This window comes from Pelodiscus sinensis, chromosome 3 (assembly GCF_052426305.1).
Source record: "Pelodiscus sinensis isolate ZL-2025 chromosome 3, ASM5242630v1, whole genome shotgun sequence".
Lineage (NCBI taxonomy): Eukaryota > Metazoa > Chordata > Testudines > Trionychidae > Pelodiscus > Pelodiscus sinensis.
Genome location: NC_143054.1, coordinates 61,169,198 through 61,186,753, shown reverse-complemented (window position 1 = coordinate 61,186,753; position 17,556 = coordinate 61,169,198). Strand labels below are relative to the sequence as shown.

The 17,556-nt window shown below is 39.5% G+C and overlaps 1 long non-coding RNA gene across 1 annotated transcript in view; it reads left to right on the top strand.

Moving 5' to 3' along the window:
* Window positions 1–16,980, top strand: part of LOC142827596 (uncharacterized) — a 36,768-nt gene extending 19,788 nt beyond the window's left edge. The window contains exons 2-3 of the long non-coding RNA XR_012902281.2: window positions 3,667–3,861; window positions 15,576–16,980. This is a non-coding gene — a long non-coding RNA (uncharacterized LOC142827596). The remainder of the gene's footprint in view (window positions 1–3,666; window positions 3,862–15,575) is intronic.
* The last annotated feature ends 576 nt before the right edge of the window (window positions 16,981–17,556 follow it).

Here is a 17,556-nt window from a genome sequence, read left to right as displayed (position 1 = left end):
TCACTCTATGACATTTTTTATGAATATGTTAGTTTATTCCTGGTCCCCAGATGCTTATTTCTCCAGCTCCATATACACTCAGTGGTGAGTTTGGTGAGAGAGAAAGGTGGATGTAGTTGCAAGCCTTTCTCATTAGTCTCTTAAGGGACTTCCATAATTCAGGACACATTCAGATTTGAAACAGTGAAGAGGAGATATGTACTTCCTAGCTAACAGAGGGTAACAAACAACTAGCCTGTAGCAGGAGTTAATTCAGGATTCCCTTGATGGTCCGATTTCCTATTTTCCTCACCATGATTTAGAGTTTAATTACTGGGTGAGGTTCTGTGATCTTTGCTACACAGGTCAGACTAGATGATTGCACAGTCATTGCCTTTTGGCCTTGAAAGCAATTGATCTATAGGTAGATTCGATTGCTCGAGAACTGATGAAGAAACGTGAGCTGGAAGAGGAACAGTGCATATTACTTTAAAACATCCCTCTTGTGTGTGATTATTCTAATAATCTAAAAGGCTTAGGGATCATATATTTAATTTCAGTACTCAATTCTTTCTTTCTTTCTGTAGGCAGGTAGGTAGGTAGGTAGATGGAGGTGGGAAAAATTGTTCTCTGATGATAGGAGAAGAAGCAATGAGCTTAGCTTGCAGCAAGGGAGGTTTAGGTTGGACACTAGGAAAATCTTTCTTTCAGAGTGGTTAAATACTGAAATAAATTGCCTATGGAGGTTGTGGAATCTCAATCACTGGAGATTCAGTAAGTTGGACACATACCTGTCAGGAAAGGTCTAGATCAGGGGTTTCAAATTTCCAGCCCATCAGCCAGTCCTGCCTGAAATCATTGTGCAATCCTTGGACTTCTGGTGTGTGTGTGTGTGTGGGGGGGGCTTGTCTGTTACCAGACCCCAAACTACGCCCCTTGCCTCCATCATCCTGCCTTCTCCCCCCCATAATACCCATCTCCTGAGCATGTGGCCTTGGGGATAACCATGGGGGAGCTGGTACAGGGCAGCGATTGCACCCTCCCTCACTGAGGTGGCAAGAGCCATAGGGAAGTGGAGCACATGGGGCGAGTGCATTCACTCTGCTGTGCTGGGCTGTGCTCCCCTTTCATCCAGCTACTGCTGTCGTGGGGAGTCTGCGGGAGTGGTGACCACTGCCACTCTCCTGCACCACATCCCCAGTGATTCCCAAAGCCATGTGCTTGGGGGACAGGGTGCAATAGGTTTAAGAGGGAGCAGGCAGGGAGATGGCTGGAAAGGATGGGGTTTGTGGACCAGTAACGGACAGGCCTCTTCTGACACCTCCCTAGGCCTGGTGGGTGTCCTAGGCCAGATTGCACAAATCACTCTGACTAGCTCACGGGCCGGGAGTTTGTCACCCCTATGCTAGATAATACTTAGTCCTGCCATGACAGCAGGAGACTGCACTAGATGACCTGTTTAGGTCCCTTCCAGTTCTATCATTCTATGACTTAGAAATATGTTAAATAAAATAATACAGTTCTGCCTAGAGCTTTCAACCGGATAAAGACTCCATTGTTGTAAGTCCTGCAGGAAAAAAAGGTGACAAACTAAAAGACAAGATATAAGAGGTAGACCTGACAAATTATTGGGTCAGAATCAAGGTCAGAGCAACAAATATAAGAAGATTTGCATAGTTGAAATCTATGGGTCCACATAATTTGTGTCCAAGAGTTTTAAAAGAGCCCATTGAGGAGCTCACTAATTTTGATTTTTCAGTAAATGTTGGAGCACTAGAGAAATTCCAGGAGACTCAAAGAAAGCTAAGTTTGTTCCAATTTTTTAAGAAGGTAAATGGGGAGAAGTGGGTAATTACAGATCTGTCAGCATGCCATCAATTCTTGGGCAAGGTAATGGAGCAACTGATATAGGACTTTATTAATAAGGAACTAAAGAACGATAGTGTAATGGCTTCATAGATAATAGAGCTTGTCAAACTAGCCTGATATCTTTAAAAAAAATAAAATTACATGTTTGGTTAATAAAGGTAGAAGGATTGATTAAATATGCTTTGATTTCTATGAGGTGTTTGACTTGATACTGTACAAAATTTTGATCTGACTGATAAGCTTTAAAATGTAACCATGAATGGAAAATCATCATTGAACTGATCTGTTTTCAGTGTGGTCCTACAGGGATCAGTTTTTGGCCCTTGTTGTTTAACATTTTTATTGATGTCCTAGAAGAAAATATAAAACCTTCATTGATTAAAGTTTGCAGCTAACTAATTGGAGGAGTGATTCAAATAATGAGGAGGGCAGGTCACTGATTCAAAGAGATCTGGATTGCTTTGCAAACTGGCAAAACCAAGTAATATGCATTTTTATGCAGTTAACTATAAATATATATATCTAGGAACAAGGAATGTTAGGCTACCATTAATGAAAGGGGAATTCTATAATGGGAAGCAGTGACTCTGAAGAAGATTAGGGTGTTATGGTGGATGATCAACTTAACATGAACTCTGAGTGTAATGATGTAATCAAAAGAGCTAACATGATCCTCACATGCATAAATAGGGGAATCTCGAATAAGAGCAGAGGTGTTATTTTATTTCTAGATTTGTCTCCGGTGCAACTGCTGCTGGACTAGCATGTCCAGTTCTGGCATCCACAGTTGAAGAAGGATGTTGATAATTTGTAGAGGGTTCAGAGAAGAGCCAGGGAAATTATTAAAGGCTTAGAAAATCTACCTCTCTGCGATAGACTCTGGGATCTCAATACATTTAGCATCACAAGGAAAAGATGACTTGATTACAGTCTATAAGTACCTATACGGGGAACAAATATTTAGTTATAGTCTTGTCAATCTAGCAAAAAATGCTATAACACACCATTTCTCAAAATGGTCCACAAAACCATTCTGAGAAAGCTGCTAACTGGACATGCTGGTGTGTTTCTTTACCAGAGCTGTGGCCGCAGAGCCTTGCAGCTCCCATTGGCTCCAGTTCACAGTGAGCAGCCAAGGGGGACTGCGGAAAGCTTGGGGGGTTGAGCCTCACCGCTTCCTGCGGCTCTCCTTGGCTGTATACGGCAAACAGGAACCAATAGGAGCTGCAAAGCTCTGTGGCCAGGGTGCTGGTAAATAAGCACACCAGCATGACCAGTTAGCAACTTTCTCAAAGTGGTTTCACGGCCCACTTTGAGAAACACTGATGTAACATGATCCAGTGGCTGGAAGCTAAATAAACTCAGACTGGAAATAAGGCCTAAGAGTAACTAACCATTGGAACAATTTACCAAAGGTCATGGAATATCCTCCATCACTGACTATTTTTTAAATTAAGATTGCATGGTTTTCTGAAAGATATTCTCTAGGATGGCGGTTTTCAACCTGTTTACTATTATGGGCCATATATGCAGCTTTCTTTGGGTTATGTGGGCCGCAATCACACACTATGTAAACTCCTTGTATGGCCCTGTGGAAGTCATATGGGCTGTACATGTGCTGATTGGGATGCAATTGTCTCATGGGATTCAGGTTGAGAACCACTGCTCTAGAAAGCAGTATCTATAGTCTGTTTAATACAGGAGATCATGCTAGATGATCATCATGATTCCTTTTGGCCTTAGAATCGAGATCTAGGAATGAATTAATATTAACCAATAATGATCGCTAGTAACAATTTGCCATTTGTCTGTTATAAGGTTGAAGTTTCCTGTCTGCATCCCAGGAAAGGCAAGTTAAAGAAGATCTGAGACATCCTTAACAGTCTGAGAAGTTGTGCAGTGTTTTGCATGGTTGTTATCCTTCACTCCAGATGCAGTTGCATTTCAGTGATCCAGTATGCAGAGAATTGTAAAGCACTGTGGTATCATTCAGGATAAACAGTTCTATGTAAAGTAAGTTTATAAATACTATAATATTTTGTGCATTAGTATTACTATGTACTTTCTATCCTCTTCCCCTCGTCACTTAGCAGATACTTAACATGGTCTGATCATGTGGTAGTTACTGATGTGAGTAGTCCCATCAAAGTGTATCGACCAACTCTTCTGAAGGTTATCGTTTTGTGGATTGAGGTCCTAAGAAATTAAATTCAGGGGTACAAATGTGTCCATTAAAGCCAGTTTTCAATCTGCATGATTTAAGCCCTTTTAGCAGTTTAAAATTCTGTACAGTTGTTTAAAGCTACTGTACAAAATTAATGGTCTGGGCTTCATTTTCTTGTTAGAACTGCATTTTTCACAGACTGATGTGGAGGCCTTTGACCTTACTAAATACATTTCTGATTGTGACAAAACTCAAGAATAGGGGGGAAAGCTAGATAGATATGCTATGCTTTGAGGTCAGTTCTCTTTTCTCCTACCCCAGAGCAATGCAGACAGATATTGTGTTACATTTCCAAATATTCTCCTGACAGCAGATGTACCTCATTCCTGACCTACACGTGCCATTATTGCAGACCTCGGATTGCCTTCAGTAAAAGCTGTTGTTCATTCTGCCATACTGTGTGCTAATTGTGTAATATAAACTCAACAGAGAATAGGTCAAGACCACCAAGCGTATTTTCACTTTTCTTCAGAGCCAAGATTGAGAATAGGAGGTGGGAACAGTTCTGGAAATTGGAATGCAAAGGTGTATTTATCTAATCCTTCACAGAGAGGAATCTAAATTAGTTTTCCAAACACCCTTTCTATACCATTTCCATGCAATGTTACGGACTGTACAACAGTGCCAGAATTTCCTGTGATGTCAGTGGAGCAGGCCCAAAGGAAAAGGGTGGAGAAACAGTTTCAAGTTCAACAAAAAAGCAATTAAAATAAACATGAATCAAAGCCCCTGAAAATAAATTTTTCACACAATCAGATTCTCCAAAAAAATCCCTCTGACTAATATTCCATCGATCTCCAGTTAGCACTCCAAGTATAACTTCTTTTTTCCCTCCCTTCTGACTTCCATCCCGACACTTTCAGAAATCCAATTACTAAAAAATACAAAAGGAACATCACTTTTAGCTCAAAAGGGTCATCACTGCCATTATGGAAGAAGAGACTGACATTCAAGTAATAGACAATTTTCAATTATTGTTAACAGAATATTTGGCAGGAGCAAACAAAATGAACTGTTCTTATACGCTCTAAATAATGTCTATACCTGTTTCTTCTTAATTTTAATAAATATGGCATTTCAAATTAGACTTTTATATATGAGAGAGAGATGCATGCAGACAGATGCTAATATTTGCCAGGTTACATTTTTTTTTTTTTTGTGAAACACGCATTTACTACCAATCCCCCTCTCTTTATAAATGCTCTTCATAATTTTTTATTTTTCACCATTGTAAATCAATACGTTAGTTGGTTTAAAACAAATACAATTGAGCTAAAGAAGAAGGGGGAAAGGATTTGTAATCCTTACACACATTCATTGAACAGCATTAACTGTTGCTTTTTTTAAGCGACCAAATTTTCTTTCCGGCACTAGATTGACAAATATATAAATCAGCAACTTGAAATGTGTGTACGCATTTTTCAAAGTAATAAAAATGCTAAAACTTTCCTATTTTGCATCTTGTAAAATAGAAAAAGAGCAACCCTTTTTGAATAAAATGTTCTTACTGAGCTCAGCTGGCTCAGTCAATCTCTGCATACACAGTGCACATTCAGAGTTGCTGGGCCATGTTGACACATTCCAGTGACGGGTGCTGCTACTGTTGACTAAAATGGAATCCAGCGCATGCTTTTCTTGCAAAAGGCCCAATCAATTCAGGAAAGTATAGGTAGCATTTGCATGCCAGCTGTGAAGGAACATCTGTTGATGACAAGAAGCCAAAATGGTACAGTGGTGAGTGGCTAGAATGTCTGCAAACAGTTAAAGAGTTGTTGCTGAATGGATATTTTGCTTCTTGTATTACCTAAGGGAGTTTGGTGAATTTAATTTAAAATTTAATTTTACAGCAATTCATATAAAAAAGAGTAAACTCTTTGAGGCTGAGATGATGGTCTGCATCTATATGCCTGTACAGTGTCTAGTACCACAGGGAGCTATCACAATAACAGATATTTATTATGATTATTAATGAGCCTTTCATCATTAATAATAAAAAAGGGGAATGAGATCATCATCATCATGACCATGGTACCCACTCCTGATGTGCTTCTGAGGGTTCTTTGTGGATTGGCCCACAGTATATGGTAACAGTGCACTGGGAGGAAAAGTCCCCTCTGCTAGGATGCTGCCATCATACCTCAAGACTATTCCAAAAGAATATGTGGGTACATTTGGGGAGGAGAAAGATAAAACTGATTGGAGGCAAGAGGGACAAAAATAACATGTGGAAAGGATGAAGCTGGCATGAATTGATGTGAAGTGAAAAGATGCACACTAACTGATGTTGGAGCGCAGACACATACGTAATTCATGTGGAGCCAGGGGACAGGCAGATATGGGCTGGAGGGGCATTGTATTAATTGAATGGGGTTTGGGGAAACTGGAACTTTGTGTTATTGGGCATCACTTTATGCAAATGTCCGTAACCTTCTGTAATGGTGCCTACTACTTTTGTTAAGTGCTTTGAGATCTGTTGCTGAAAAGTGCTGTGTAAGGTAGTAGGTATGTGCAAATTAAGAATCTACCTTTTATGTCATTAGATATTGATAGGAATGTATATTTTGAAGCTTGTTTCATCTGAAAGCAGGAGATCTGAGTATTTCTTTAGATATCTATGCACAGTTATATATGAAAAATTCCTGAAATTTTGAATATAAATTGCCTTGGAAGAGAAGAGGGAGCTGCTGGTTGTGTAGAATGTATACTATTTTCATTTGTAGTCAAAGATGTGACCTTTGGAAATTGGCATTGCAACACTTAAACCCAGTAAGTGGATGGTTGGGGAGGATGTAGGGCTAGATTAGAGTTTAACTGAATTTTTCCACTGTTAAAAGTTGTTAGTTTTTTTAGTTTGTTAGTTAATTGAAGTTGGCAGTTTTTACATGAATTAAACAATCTTAGTTTGTTCTCTAACTTCCATTTCCTTTGAATGTTCAATGAACTATTTATCTACATAGTTTTTATTTTACAAAGCATATACACATTTTCATCAAATTACCACTTCTGAAAAAAGACCACTTTCCTCATTTTTAAAAATGTATCAAACCATGATATCTCTCTTAATTATAAATAATCCAGGTGACAAACGGCAGTACCTATTTTCATAGCTGTTACACAAACATCTTCTGTGCGCTAACTGAAATGAAGCAAAGCAGTAACTTTACTGTGATTAACCTTGCTCAGAGCATACAAGCACTGGTTATTCTATAACTTTCCCTTTCGTGTCTGGATTTCTGTATGCTAGTGAATGACTTTGTTCTGAACACTTCTAGATAAATATTATGTATATTTAGCCTTTGCTAGAAGGTATCAAAATAAGATAATCTGATATATTCCAGAACCCTTTGCTACCCCAGTTTATTTTTTAAAAATTAGTTTTATGTGCTAGTTTAGTGATGGAATTGTATTGTACACAGAAGCAGCATGACCAATTAGAATGTTCTTTATTATTTCCTGACTATTTTGCTTCTTTTAGGCATTTGACTCATGAGTTTCCAGTTCCATAACCTTTTTTCTCACCCTTCTCTTTTTGACAAAATGCATAACGCCCTTACTAGATAGTTAGAGATTATCAGGTGAGGCATGCAAAGTGGTTTGCCGTGTTGCCACAATGGACTAATTTTGTACCTCTAAGAGCAGAGCTCTCATTGAGTACCCCTGGTCACTGCAGCTGACTCTTGGGTTGGCTATCTGGTATTAGCATGCAAGGCATGGATGTTTGTCTGTAAGAGATGCTCACTGTCCACCTATCTCCTACACCATTTTCTGAGATAGTGTCCTGGGTCAGGGAGTGGCAGCTGGCTAGTGAGAAAGGACCATAAGACTATCTCGGGTAGTTTGGGCCCCTGGCCATCCCTACGGTCTCCAAAGAACAGAGAATAGGCCTTTAGGAGGTTGTCTATGCATAAAGTGAACTCATGACACTAAGGAGCCAACAGATTTTCACAGGTACAGGAGGAGAAAAGGGAGCAGGCTGGATGGTACTTTATTCACAGAAGGGAGGTAAAAGTGAAAGAAGAATCCAAGATGGTCCCTGAGGTGCTGGGTTTTTTCCTCCTGCAAAACAACAGTCGACTGGCGGTGGCAGAGACAGGCAATAAAGATCTAATTGGAGACAGCAGCTATGTAGCACTGCTGCAATGTAGGAGTCACCAGCATTAGATGCATTTTGGGGGTGGGGAGACGCAGAATTAAATTTTTGGAGAACTATTCTCCAAATCTCCACTCCTACCCTAACATCCCAAAAACCCAAGCAGGAAGTGCTGTGGCTGTAGATTTGGATGGCTTGTTGACCCATAGGCATGCAAAACAGAGTACCCAAGAGGGATAGGAATCCCATATATAGCATATGGATGTCTTTAATTTCCATAATGACTATGACATTCTGACCAATGAACAACAGATCTAGTGACTTCATTACTGTGTAGCTTTGTTTAGCTGCTTCCTTGTGCCCTATGTCAGTCACACCACTACTTGACTGTCCCATTCCCATTCTGTGTCATCTTATGTAGGTATTGTGTGCTTCCCTAACTCACCTCTCTAATTACCATTATGAGTAGAACAATTTCATGCACAAGGCAATGGTGTAGCGGGGTAAGGGGCAGTTTCCTCCAGGCGTCATGTTAGGGGGGTGCCAATTTAGTCCTCTCCATTCCCCCTGTCATCCCTAGGCTACCCTGCTCCTCCTCCACCTGCTGCCGCCAGCTGGCACCTCCTCCCTGCCTCTCCACCCCTAGTCCAACCCTCCTTCATCTCTGCAGGAGGGTTAGTGTGTGTGGGGGCCCAACCCCAAACGGGAAGGAGTGGTGGAAGATGCGGTACAAGCTCCCCCTTCCTCCCAGAGTCGGGCTCAGCTGTGCACCAGGTTCGGGGCAGAGGGGCACACATTTTGCCTTTGCCCCTGGGCACATAACACCCTCGCTATGCCTCTGGCACAAGGTGCTCTACTGTGCACAAAAGTAGGTGTGTTTTTGGTTCTGATGCACAGTTCAGACCCTATGCTTCTTGGTCAGTACATGATTCAGGGAGTGATTCACTGAGCAGATTACAAGATGCAATGTCATTTGTCTAGCTAAAAATCAGTCTAAGGTGTAGTCAGTTTCCTGGTGTTGCTATATTGAGGTCACTCTTTGGAGTGATTTCCTCTTTCTACCTGCCCTGAGTATACTTGAAAAAATGTTATAAGTAAAAACTGACAGTAATTTAAGCGTGAATTACTTGTGACCAGTTGAGTATGCACGACATACAGGCATACAGAATCCACTGATTCACCCATGCTGGCAGGGGCAGATAACGATTTTGGGGGGCCCAGGGCAGCACAATTTCACGAGGGCCCCCCCTTTGACACGGCGCATGAGCGGGGCTTCTTGAAGTGCGGGGCCCGCGGTGGCCGCCCCGCTCGCCCTGCCCTATATGTGCCCCTGCATGCTGGTACGGAGATGGAAATGGCTTCTGCCTGTCTCAGGAAGGCCTACTGCTGCCCATAGAGAATGTGAGGATCCACTGACAGTGTTTGCACCATGTCCTCAGTCAAAAATTGTACTTGAGGTTTTGGAGCTTTACTTATTGCCATGGCTTGATAGGAAGGAGCTCTACTGACAGACACAGTTGCAGAGATGTATAAAATCAGCGTGCCCTTGATTGCCCTGGTCATGTCCCCACACAAGCTAGCATCAGCCATACATCAGGCTGTGCTGGCTTTCTGCGGGATCCCTTTCTACCACTGTAATCTTGCTGCCTCTGTGGATAGACTCTTTGACAGCAGATGTCTTTCAAATCGATTATGCTGGAAAAATTGGCATAATCCAGGAATGAATCTAATCCAGTACAGAGGGTCCCTCCCACACACAAGGAAAATAGAGCCTTTATTTTTTACTGGATTTCGCAGCAGAAAGCTCCACAAATAATATTAGTTAATTATTAATTTAGAAAATATGCAAAGTGCACTCTAACTTCTAGCTAGTGTTGATTAAGGCATATGAGTATTCTGAATGAGGGAAAATGATATCCAAGTATTCATGATGGCCTTCATCAGACAGATGGAGGAGGATTATGCTCACTGGAGACACAATTGCTTCTCGTATCCTGAACTATAAATTAAGTTCACAGCTCCTCCATAATGATAAAAATAATAATTGTATGTGCATTACTGTTACATCCGTTTTTTATTTGCCTTACAGCAAATGACCACATTATGCCATCAGTTTTCTGTCCATTAGCTGAGAGGAAGTTTGTGTTTGCTATTTGCTTGTGCTACTGCTTCATGCTTATGATGAGAGTTTAGAAATCAGGGTTTTCAAATAGAACAACTTTTAATATAAGAAATTGTAGCTGACAGAAAAATGGGGAATACTCCTTTAACAGAGGAAAGCACAAATAGCAGGGAACATCGTATTCTGCAACTCTTGAGGTTAAAGGTATTTTTGAGTAAAGATTCATGGCTTTCATGGCCTGCCAGCACCCTGCTAATCATGATCATTCTGCCCAGTGAATGTTGTTGTTGTTTTTTAAAGTGGTGATAAGGTAATGAATGAGACCTTCGTCCTTTGTCTCAAACACAATTTACTGCTAAGACATTAATTTACTGTACATTAGATTTAACTGCACCAGAATTGGATTTTGTTCATAGCTTCAAATACTCATGCTTTGTTTTTATGCGTATATATGTAACTATTTTATTTTATCATGGGAATTTTTAAAGGTTTGAAACATAAAACCTCCAAGAATTCAATGAGCAGTGTAATTGCAATAGACAGTTTCTTGCCATATTTAGGTGATAACCTAACCAGGAATTAGTTTTTTGATGTGAGACATAAGTTATATAAAACTTATGGGACATTATCACTTGAAAAAAAAACTCAATAAGTACTAGCATATCCAATCCAGTTCTAATTTTCCAGCAGACAATCAATTCAAAATTGAACAATGTTGCCTATTTTGGAATTATATCATGTGTGTGAGGCATTCAATCTATAGCAGAATTATGAAACATTATAAATTACAATGACTCAATTATTGCAGAATTTGATATTGTTCAAAACTGGTCATTTAGACTTTTGGACCGACATGGTGCCGGATTATCAGATTTGCCGGAGAATCGGGAGGTCCGGTAAAGCTGCACGGCTTAACAGCTGGCCAGGACACAATCTCCCTCCCTCTCCCCTCCCCTTTCCTCTTCACGTCTCTCTCCTCCGTGCTGTAACCTGATCCTCCTCCCTCTCCCCTCCCCTTTCCCCTTCGCTGAAGAAAAACGCTCTTCTCCATACTGAAACAAAAAACAGGACTGTGTAGCACTTTAAAGACTAACAAGATGGTTTATTAGGTGATGAGCTTTCGTGGGCCAGACCCACTTCCTCAGATCAAATAGTGGAAGAAAATAGTCACAACCATATATACCAAAGGATACAAATAAAAAAATGAACACATATGAAAAGGACAAATCAAATTTCAGAACAGAAGGGGGATAGAGGAGGGGAGAAGGGGGGGAAATAAATGTCTGTGAGCTAATGATATTAGAGGTGATAATTGGGGAAGCTATCTTTGTAATGGGTAAGATAATTAGTGTCTTGATTCAAATTTGAGCGTAAAGTGTCGAATTTAAGCATGAATGACAGTTCAGAGGATTCTCTTTGAAGTGAAGTCTTAAAAGGTCTTTGAAGCAGGATGCAGGTAATCAAGTCATTGAGACAATGTCCTTTCTGGTTGAAATGGCAAGAAACTGTTTTTTCTTTGTGATCCTGTCTGATATCTGTTTTGTGGGCATTGATCCTTTACAAAACAGATATCAGACAATTTAGCCATAGGGCTTTCTTGAGCAAGAAACCCCTGCCACGTGTCCACATGGCCCTATTGCGCAAGAGCTCTCGCACAAGAGAGCTTACACTTGTTAGAAAAGAGCATAGCTCTTGCGCAAGAAGCCCTCTCTTACCATGCTTTACTGTAAACTTCTTGCGCAAGAGAGGGCTGGCAGTGTGGACGCTCTGTGGAAGAACATCCATTCTTGCGCAAGAACCCGCCAGTATAGACATAGCCCATGAGTGGTCTCAAGGAGTATCTTCTGTATTGTGAATTTATGCAATGCAGACATTCCTGTTTTATATTTTCTTAAGAACAAACCTACAGTCCCTATCTTGCACGTAACCCGGGGACTGCCTGTATTTATACTTTATGGCTGCGTCTAGACTGGCCGCTTGAATTTGCACAAGAACACTGATGATCTGATGTAAGATTGTCAGTGTTCTTCTGCAAATACTATGACGCTCCCGTTCGGGAAAAAGCCCTCTTGTGCAAATATATTTGCACAAGAGGGCCAGTATAGACAGCTCAGGACTGTTTTGTGCAAAAAAGCCCCTATGGGGAAAATGGCGATCGGGGCTTTCTTGCGAAAAACCATGTCTAGACTGGCACGGACTCTTTTCTGCAAAAAGTGCTTTTGTGCAAAAGCATCCATGCCAATCTAGATGCTCTTTTCCACAAATGCTTTTAATGGAAAAACTTTTCCATTAAAAGCATTTGCGGAAAATCATGCCAGTCTAGACGTAGCCTATATGTAGGTGTTCTAGTGCTAAGTGATATATCAAGTGATACACATCAAAGCTGTTGAGATTCTGCTGATACTGATATGATTTGAAACACTAGCATTAGTTAAACTATAATTTCTCAAATCTGCTGCCTGATTTTACAGAGTGAGTGAGAGAGAGAGAGAAGGAAAAAATGAAATGATGAATTTGTTTTTCTTTTAAATGTTAAGGTTAGTTTTCATCAAAATTTGCTTTATTTTTTTAAAAAGTACCAAGTTCTACTAGGCCAGCTACTCTTTTGAAAAGTGTGATGTTCAATTATCTTCACAGATACATTTTTTAATGTCCAGAAAAGACTACTATGAACATCTGCTTAGCATAGGCTCTAAAACGTCACCTCATAATTCTCACATTAACATAAACTACAACATAAGCTTTAGAAAGACCTCCAAGCATTGTTAATTGGATTTTGCAAATAACCTGCACCTTCCCTGCAATAACTCATGGATGTCAAATATAATAGGCCAATTAATGGTGGGATATTCCTTAGTTTTAATATGGATTGTAAAGATACTACATTGTCTGCTATCAAATGTTTTAGTTCTCCTTTGCACAGCTGAGTAGGTGATGATTCCTAAGACGGTGTGAAAATAACAGCAGAAAGGAAAACCTATATCATTCTTTTAACTATATTCTCTTGAGTTGTGGCCTTATTAGAGCTCACACAAGCTGAGGAGAGTCATTTTGTGTATAGAAAAAGGCATATGGCATATGAAAAAATGTTGGAGGGGGACATGAAGGATGAAAATATATAAGATCTGCCACCATACAGAGTAATAAGTAACAGGATAATAAAAATTGAGGGGAGGGAAACCCCTCCATCCTGCCTGGCTATAGCAAAGGATGAGATTCATTAAGGATAAAATACATCACATTGCTATAAAGTCTCAGAGGGGTAGCTCAGTTAAGCTGTAACTACTCGTTATCACATTGCTATGACTGCCAATGTGTCACCAAAAGTTCATGTACCACATAAATTTTATTAGCACTGGAGAGAAAGTAAATGCTAAACTTGATCAAGTCACATAATTAAATGTTGCTGAATAAACTAGCTGACTGGGTTAATAATATGGTCACTGTAATAATCCAAATAAGGTTAGGATTTATAGAGATTCAAAGGATTTTGAATAAGGCCATCAAACTTGAGTGCTACTTTATAATAACAGTTGTGGGAGTCATGACTAGACTTCAAGAGGCAAGAGTATTTTCAGTGTTGGATGCCAGCCAAGCATTTGGCAGCTCCAACCTAGTATAGAGAGTAAAAGTTCACATCTCCAGCTTCTCTCTTCATAGAGAGATGTTAAAAGGAATATAAATGAATGTTAAAGGAATCTCTTTGGGATTTCCTCATCATCTGAAATGTATCAAAAATAACATGACATAGAACTTTGAGGAGTTAGAGATGATGTACTCGTTGACATGTTGATTAGAGCTGAAAATGATCAGCACCACAGTCGGGGCCTATATATTGTTTTGTAGAGTTATATAGGAAAGAGCCATAAATTTATCAGGAGTCATTGCTGTACTGGTCTGGGTAAGCTCTGTAGGACACAGACTGAATGCAAGTTCAAAACATCCACTAACACACAACCAAATGGTTTGTCAGTTTGAAAAAGAAATTCTGACTATTATTTGGCAGTGATTAGTTTCATGACTATGGGCAGAAATAGGTGGTGGTAGAAATAGACCATGAAATGCTGGAACCATTGTACACATTGCTTCCTTGATTTTAGCACAGTAATAGGTAACTGAGGCTAGTGAGTAGTCTGAATGAGTGGCCCTCCATCTCAGTGGACCACAAGATTGTCATAACCAAGCTAGTCTCCCAGGGTAAGGTAATTTTGCTAATTGCACTTACGTACTTTTAGAATGTTCAGGGTGTTCCGATTGAGCCACAGCAACACTTTGATTGGATGCAGAGGGAGCACACGGCTCTCTCAGACAATGTTGTGTGCAATCAGCATGTACTTCACTGCATGTGACACTTCAGTAATATTGATAGGGGAGGGAAAAACTATGTGGACAGAAACCAGCAGAATTTAGGAACCTTGCACATAGATGCTCCTTCATCTGTGTTCTATGGGTGATGGGACTGAATATTTGTGTTCAGGGCAAAGGACTGGTTGTATGGAAACTGAGTCAGATGTTGCTAGACTAAAGCTATAGGAAATCCAATGTTCTTTCAGTGGCTACTGTTGCATAGTTGCAGGAAGATCCAGCCACAGCTAAATCTGGAGAAAGCCAGATGACAAGCCTGGTTTGTTTAATAATATGTGGCTTGTTCCAGAGAGTTCTCTTCTCAGGGCTGTTTAATAATTAAATAGCTTTTTCTAAAGAGAAGGATTAATTGAAGGGATGATTGTTTCCTGAATTCTTTAGGGTAACAGCAATTTCTCACTCTGTCTGACATCCCAGTAGGCTGTATTTAACAGAGGTACTTTGAATCTGATGTCAGCTGTAATGTGGAAGAAGGAAGCCTCTCTAGAACTTAAAAAGGCTAATCATTATACCAGAGGTTTCCATGACTCAATTAAATGTTTAAAAAAGGAGAGAGGTTTATGGTTACCTTTATTCAGGAATCTGGAGACATGCCACCGTATGAGTAACCTTACAAACCCTGGGAAATTAGGCCAGCCAAATGTATATTGCGTCCTTTAATTCTCACAAAAGACAAATTGGAATCTTTGTTAACATAAATCCAAACACCATGATATCTGTTATGTGGGGGTTCTTTTTTACTTTTGTCTGGAACCTTTTAAGAATTATAATTACCATGTTTAAGGCTCTGGAAGAAGAACCAGTGTTGTTTCCTTTAGATTTATTTAAAAAGAATCAGGATCTGTTCACCTTCAAATTCAGAAGCTCTGTTCTGAATCTAAACTTTGCTGATGCCTTTGTAGGTCAAATTTTTGTCTCTGTGATAGGTGAAACCAAAACCTGAGATTCAAGGACCTTCAAATTTGGGAGAAGTGCAGCTACAAAGCTGACCTTTGTGACTTGTCTGATGGCTACCATCTTGGACAGCACAACAGGGATTGTACTAGAGACCTCCAAAGGTAATCATGTACTGCTTTAACTGAGTTTGAAGGGTCGTGGCTTTGTAGCAGCAAACAGTAACTCACAGCCTCTGTGAACTGGAAGAACACATTCACTCGTGAATTACTTTCACTCATCTCCTTTTGTGAAAAAGGATGATAATGAAGGACACTCCTTGTACAGCATTTCTAGACAGAGCTTTCAAATACTTCCATAGAAACAGAATTTTTACTATATATATTTCTTCATTATTTTGTATCACAGTTATTCATCTTTGTAGCTGTCATTCTGCTTTATGGTGCAGTAGGCCAATGAAATCTCTGCCTGTATGCCTGTCTGTTACAACCAAAAGCATATGTATTTCTCTTTAGTCTGTCACCCAGAATATATTTCACCAAATCCAGATGTCTCTGAGAAAAATTAAGTAGTGAAACAAAAACAGGACAGTGAATGATTATTAGAAATTTGCTTCTTTTAAGGAAGATGTCTTGCTCAGAATCTTTGATGAAGGGAATAGTTTTCCTCTGTATTTTTCAGATGCCTCTAGACCATCCTAAAATCCTTTAAAATACTTGAATAACTGCTAACACCTTTTAGGATGTTTCATAAAGTTCCAACAAGCATTTGGAGAAGTTATATTATTCCTTTTGCACTTATTGTCATGGCTGCAAAATTGCATCTTTCTCATTCTAGACTCATTCCAAATAATGCCAATCCAAGGAGCCCATGCAACAGAAGGAATGGTTCATGAAGTAACACAAATCTCTTTTTAAAAAGGCACTTTATTTCTCCCAAAGATGGCTTGGAAGAATAATCCACACTACGTCCGTGACCTATTGATTTACTAACAGCCCGAAAATATAAAAAAGCCATTTTCCTCTAATGAAGACAACTGCTTTTAGGCTACTTTTGTTTATCTTTTTGCTTTTATACCATCACATGGGATGGAATGACAGATGGCTGTGAATGAACATGGTGGCTTTGAAATTCTCTGTGAATTTGAAAAACTGGGAATATGTGAAATTGACATGTATAACTCTGATTAGCTATACACATATAGGCACCAAAAGAATAGTGCACACTAATAATAACATGCACCAATGAATAGTCTTTCTAAGAGGACACATTTTTCTATTTATCCTGCTAAAGAAAAACATCCTTTATCTCTGTTACAAATGTTTAAATAAAATGGGAAAAACCCTCAAAATCAAAATCAAAATAAAATAAAAAAATCCCATCCTATTTTTCTGGTATAATTTTGGGGTTTATGGTACAGTCATATATGCTTTACAAATGAACTCTCTCATGGTATACATTATCACAGAATAAATAGTTTTACAGAAAATTTAGTTTGGCAATTGCTGTTTTATTTGTTGGTTCAGACTGTGCAAAAGGGAGAATATATATGGCAACGAGAAATCTATTTTCTAATCACAGTCTGTCAAATAAGGGTCTGTTCAAATACTGGCTGATTTAGTTTGCTTGTATTTCTTTATTAAAAGAAAGAAGATAAAAGGGCAGAAAGTCAATATCAACAAGCATTGAAGCCAGTTTAATAATGATATTCTGTGTGACAGCACTTTTCATGATCGTTATAGTCCCAGAGGACTATAAATCCAATTGCTAGGTTTTCTAAATAATGCACCGCTACTTGGGGAATCTTCTTGCACTTATAGTCAGCAGGATCCTTTCATTTGAGGATCTTCAAAGCTTCAAATAATGTTCATCACAACAGGTTGCAAGTGTAGATTAAATGAGTGGTGAAGATTTGTAAAAGTTGTTGACTTAGCATTTGGACTATCACGTCACTTTCAATTCAGTGACAATGGATGTCATGGAAACACCAATGTCTAGAAAAAAATTGAGCAT